Below are 6,728 nucleotides of genomic sequence, written 5' to 3' on the forward strand. Positions count from 1 at the left end.
ACAATGGAGATTCCTTGCAAGCCTCTTTTAAGACCTTACTGGAATATTCAATTTTTATCCAACTACCTTGTCCTTGTTTCGAGAACAATGTGACAGCACTACGTTAGATAGTGCGCTACACGAGGCTTTATTCTTCTTACAACTGCACGTGCGCGTGATGTGGAAAGAAGAGTCCATTTGCGATGCTGATGTTATAAATAACGTGTGGTATATGTGACATTTAATTCAATGGCAGGACTTTTTTGCCACTATAAAATTCCTACCTTCGTACATAGCGATGCGTACTAGTAGTCTTCCGCCTCTTCCTTCCATTCTCTTTTCCTACATTGACGGCATTTGCTGAGAGTAGTTGGGAGAAGAAGGATCTCCATCTTCACCATAGCACAAGACTCACCTTTACCACCTGTATTTTTCGTAGCAATACTACAAAAAAATCATCTTCCATTATCTGTGATCTTATTATTTTATTCGTTTCAATCGTGAAAAACTATGTATGTAGTTTTTTATATCACCAGTCGTAAGAGTGGTTGTATGGCTGCTGCCAGCATGCTTCCAACCTCTAAAGGGGGTGGCTGAGGCTCGAAAGAACAGTAAAGAAAAAACTTGTAACCTGTTCTCGAAATTCACCGGAAGTTGACGTCCTGGTCTTAGCAGAAGTATTGAGAGAAAAACTCATGAAATAAAGAGCTATGTTACCTGTTCTCCATGACTGTTATTTTTCTGCTAAAATTTGCTTCGCTTACATATTTCCTAGACAATGTGAGCGTAAACTGTAACTGTGTCTTAAACCCTTTTTAGAATGGCTATCGTGACCTTACATTTTTACAACTCATTCTTACTTTTAGATTTCGATTGCTCTCCTGTCTGTGGTGCACTTTGTCTTTATTCTTCTGATAATTTCAGAACGCCCCGTTCCAAATCACAATGTGTAGGGCTCCTCCTAGCACAAGGTTAGCACTAAAATCTAAGTAAACAATGTCCGTCCCTGTAGTGGCTTCATTGTCCGTTTGCCTCAACATTTGTATCAATGTAGTCCCTCCAAGAGATGGCCGTTTAAAGTCCTGCAGTGTTATGAACTGCAGTTCCTAGAGAGAACCAACGCCAATAATTACTAACAAAACAATCACAAGCACAATAACCTGTTTGGCAATAAGTCGTCGCGATACTCTGTGTTGGGTATCGGTCGTGACGGTCCAAAATATTCCAGGTATTGCAGTTCCGAAGCACGTGGCAGTAAACAAAGATCTGCCTGTGATCTGGCAGATTAGCATGTTGATCCTGCGCGTCTCTGATGTTAGGACTGTGTACATCCGCGATGACTATCCAGCTCCACATCTGACGTTCTCTTGACGACGTTCTTACTGGTATCGCTCGCCATCTCCACATTTGTTTCTGTAGCGTTGTATACAAAATACTACACCTAGTAGCACTAACTTTGCTGCATGGTTCAGTTTGCACCGGGAACAAACAAAGTGAATAATTCAGTGTAAGCTATACTCTGTAATAATTTTACCTCAACTAAGACCAAAAACTGCGTTACTTTTGCTGTTTACTATTGCTTATTACTCTCATGAAACATCAGTTTATGATGCCGCCGCTAACCACTAGTACGTATTTATCAGAGCTGTCACAAACTTTATCTTAAAGGACATAAATATAAAATGTATACTCAACCATGAAATTGGGGACTAAAGCAAAGAGTATAGAAAACGAATCCAACAAATTTAACAGTGTCTTACACATCCAAAGGATCCTGTTTCTTTCCAATTGTTTCATCTTCGTCCAGTCTTTTGACCCTCATCACGTGCACGTCGTCCGCACTATTAATGCCATTTTCTGCGGAGTTCTTCATGTTTCTGCGAACCCTGTTAGAAAGATAAACAAAATAAAAATTTAAACTTCCAGTGAAGATTTTCTCAGTAGTATTGGTTTTACAAGAATTGCCTTACGTATGTTCGTTAATATGCAGACTGAACTGTGGCCTGATACTCGATCAAGTATCGAGATAAGATCTACACAGTTTACTCCCAAAGATTTGTAGATAACATGAAATTTACATATTACGTAACTTCTGTCGAACCTCTTGTCAGCTTCAAGGATCCTTATCTATCGATAGCCCTTTTCGCTGTTCTTGGATTTTTTAGAGTGGGGATATCAGAGGGAGAGAGGTCATAAAGGTTAAAGATATCGAATTTTATGACTACTATGTAAAGGGAAGGCATTTACCAATAAAATCAGTCATGTTGGATTAAAAGATTAAACTGCTGATCCAGTCCGATGTACTATTGACGATCAAGAGAAATCAGTGGTGATAGGTTATCAGTGTACCACTTGTTTTCGTATATCTATGTAAGTAGGCTGTTTAGGTTTTTATGTTGGTAACGCCATGTAGCGCTCTATATGAAAATCACTGACTGTGCTGTGTGCAGTCTATGGGTGGTTTGCATTGTTGGAATTTGCTATTGTAGTGTTGGGCAGTTAGCTGTTAACAGCGCGTAGCGTTGCGCAGTTCGAGATGAGCCGCCAGCAGTGGTGGATGTGGGGAGAAAGATGGCGGAGTTTTGAGAGCGGATGATCTGGACGTGTGTCCATCAGAGACAATAAATTTGTAAGCCTGGATGTCATGAACTGATAGATATATTATGACTTTGAACACTATTAAGGTAAATACATTGTTTGTTCTCTATCAAAATCTTTCATTTGCTAACGATGCCTATCAGTAGTTAGTGCCTTCAGTAATTAGAATCTTTTATTTAGCTGGCAGTAGTGGCGCTCGCTGTATTGCAGTAGTTCGAGTAACTAAGATTTTTGTGAGGTAAGTGATTGATGAAAGGTATAGGTTATTGTTAGTCAGGGCTATTCTTTTGTAGGGATTTTTGAAAGTCAGTAAAGTGTTGATCAGAATAGGCAAAGAGCGAAATGTCTGAGTACGTTCAGTTCTTCTCAGCTGTTTGAAAATCAAATAATGTAAGAGGTTTATCAGCACAGTAATTCATTAATTTTTCTAAGGGGAGGTTATACTATAAACGCCGCAAAGTTTTTGGTCAAAATGCTCGGTCACTTGGCTGGCCTGGCGAAATGGACACAATTCCTGTGTTCACATGATCTTCTGGACTGTGGTCTTTCTTTCGCATGTCTCAGCTCTTTGCTGTTCGAAGCGTCGCCGAGCTGTATGGTGACGCCACGCTTTGCACCATACATAAGAAGGTTTTAGGCACCGTTGAAACATATCTCAAACCTGCATCACAATAGGAAGCAATTACGGCCTTTCAAAAAAAGTGATCCTTCAGTTCTGTTGAGCAGTGTCTATTAAGAGGATACGTTCCTAAAGGGATAAAATACAAAGGACGATACGTTAACTGCAAGTTGTACATAAACCAGGCTGCAGTTATGTGAGTCCAAGAATGTGAAAAGGAGGCAGCAGTTCAGAACTCTAATCTATCCCCGTATTATTCAGTCAGTATGGAAATGGAAATGAAGTCCCATGTTTCTTGACAGAACGTTGGGGAACGATGCGGGAGACCCGCACTGCCGTACTAGGCAAGGTCCTAATGGAGGTGGTTTACCGTTGCCTTCCTCCGAGCGTAATAGGGATGAATGATGATGATGAAGACGACGCAACAACACCCAGTCATCTCGGGGCAGGTGAAAATCCCTGACCCCGCCGGGAATCGAACCCGGGACCCCGCGCTCGGGAAGCGAGAACGCTACCACGAGACGACGAGTTGCGGACTTAGTCAGTAAACAGCAATAAATTGAATGAGAGACCAAGAAAACGAGTTAATGTTCATTGAAGAAGTATCATAAACTTCAAGTTTTGTCAGTGGCACTGTAATTCTGCCAGAGACGTTACGACATTCTTCCTGGAAGTATTTCTCTGGTGCGTACGCTAATATTTTATCATTTAAACGTGGTATACGAACAAATTAGCTTCAGTGGGTAAAGCACAATGGATTATTCGGTTTATTAACGCCATATAGATTTCAAGAATGAAATTCCTAGTTAGAACGTACTGTACGTTAAAGACAATTGAGAATACAGTAGAAAATTTACATCATTGTTCCAGCTTTCATTAGACAGTATCAGAACAGTGAGAAATTTAGAACTGATGCTGATGATGTTTGGTTTGGGTGTCGCTCAACCGCGAGGTCATCAGCCATCAATTTTTACACAGTCCAATTTTATTTTCCGCAGTCCAATCTAGCCACTGTCACGAATGATGATGATGATGATGATGATGAAATGATGAGGACAACATAAACACCCAGTCCCCGGGCAGAGAAGATCGCCAACCCGACCGGGAATCGAACCCGGGGCCGCGTGATCCGGAGGCAGCAACGCTAACCACTAGACCACGAGCTGTGGACAAATTTAGAACTGAAACAGGAATTACGTAAGTGAAATATCGATAATGGCCAGATATTTGTCCCGAGAATTTCGATAAGTTTTAACTTTAAATTCTTTTGTGAAATTTCTCCTATCCTATTGCAATTCCTGAGGAAAAGGGGTCTTAACAGAAGGACAGATAGTCGGATAACGAGTGACAAAAAATGTTTTTTCGTGCGATATAATTACAAATTAACAACTTAAGGACTTTTCCTTCATTTCTACAGAACCCTCGCTCCTTGTCACGTTTCATGACTCTAGGTCAACTTGAAGTATCCTACAAGTTTTGATGAGTGAATTTGCGAGTATCAAAATATGTGACATAAAAGGCTGTATCTTTTGATTTCACTGACTTCGTGCTTAAATTTCTTACATCGCCAAGTGGTCATTAGTGTGTGACGTAAATTTGAAGTTGATACGTCTACTCGTTCCTGAGAAAAAGGGGATCTTAATAGACAGACAGACACACATACAGCTAACAAATGATAAAAAAATATTTTTTCGTGAGATGTAATTATAAATTTGCAATTTCTGGATTTTGTTCCTTTATTTATACTTTGGAACCTTACCTCTTGCCAAATTTCGCGATTTGTGTTGGAAATTATTGGTGGAGAAAGGAAAGAAAGAAATAGGTTAGGGTACAGAACAGTGGGGAAAACATAAATCTGACTATAATGAAAAAAAATGGCGGGCAATAGAGGCAGATGAGACCAAGAAGGTTGTTTATTGGTTTAGAAGAGATAAATAGACGGAGAATATGAATAGTGGAAGGTGAACAGATAACAGTAGAGAACATGCAAGAGTAATGTGGATATTATAGCTGAAGACCACAATGCATGGAAAAAAGAGTCCTTCAACCAAAGGTAGATGTCAAGTGGATGTCAATGATGGCATTCGTCAGCAGATATCGCTCATATGTTTATACATGCCGTACTTCGATCGGAACCAACGCATAAAGTTTGATGAACAGTATATCTAGAAGACTTTTTCATGTATTTAATAGAAACCATATCGGTAAAAATTTCTGCGGCCATTATAGTGAAAGACGAATCACAACTGCCGTGACTGTATCTTCGACAGATGGACTTCAAAAAACTTCAACCCCAGCTTCACATTAATATCAGGCTGCATTTGATCATGTACCGTACTCTTTATTTTTTGGAGAACTGAGAACTCACATAAACACTTCAAGCTGTACACTTTGGAGTTTAACTGTAGTATTGCAGCGTTTTGGAGGCTGTGCAGCACTGTCTTGGGCAGACTTAATGAAAATCACGTAGCAGCAAATATAGGATTGGATGGTACATTTGAAGAAGTAGAGAATGTATTAAAAACATCGTTTCACACAACTTTTAGCAGCTAGAAGCAGCACCAAGACCCTTCACTGAAATTAATAGATTTATAAAAATTCTAAAAAACAAAAGCTAATGTGGGGTTAACGGAATTTCAGACAAAATTCTGAATAGTTGTTTCAGCTTAATAAGTAATGTTCTTAGCGATAAATGTAACGCATCACTGGAACAGGTAATTTTCCAGGAAAGTTAAAATGCGCACTGTTAAACTAGTTAATAAGAAAGGTGATAAGACATCATCCAATTCTCATACTGACATCTTTTTCCAAAATCTTCTATAAAGTAATGTGGAAACAATTTATTTAGCTTATTACAGTTTGGGTTCCAGAATTCCTCGACTGAGAATGCTATTTATACATTCACTCATCAATTAGTGCAAGCCTTAAATAATGATATGTCTCCTGTTGGTACTTTTGTGATCTTTCCAAGGCTTTTGAGTGTGTAAATCATGTTACTTTCCAACAAAAGTTCAATTTTCTTGGAATTGATGGGTTTATGCACAACTAGTTTGAATCATAATTAACAAACAGAGTGCAAAAGGTTGTGCTGCATAGTTCTGGCTACGTCGGAAAGGTAGAACATTTTAATGACTGGGGAATAAATCACAAAGGGAGTCCCACAGCGTTCGATATGGTTCTACTTCTTTTCCTTCACATTCAACAAGCAAAATTGGTGCTTTTTGCAGGCGATACTAGTGTTACAATAAATCATATTAGAGAGAAAACTATACAAGAGGGAAACGATATTTTGCAAAGAATTATTATGTGGTTCTCTTAAAATGGACTCACCCTATATTTTCAAAATGGCACCCTACATTCAGTTCTACACAACAAATAAATCATACCAACGGCTGATGTAGCACACGAGCAAGGATCAGTAAATAGGGTAGAAGGCTCCAAATTTTTGAGAGTACATATTGATGAAAACTTGAAAAGGATGAGGCATATTACTGAGCTTGTCAAACAGTCAAATTCAACTACTTTTATTCTT

The sequence above is a fragment of the Schistocerca serialis genome, chromosome 4 (genome assembly GCF_023864345.2).
Source record: "Schistocerca serialis cubense isolate TAMUIC-IGC-003099 chromosome 4, iqSchSeri2.2, whole genome shotgun sequence".
Classification (NCBI taxonomy): Eukaryota; Metazoa; Arthropoda; class Insecta; order Orthoptera; family Acrididae; genus Schistocerca; species Schistocerca serialis.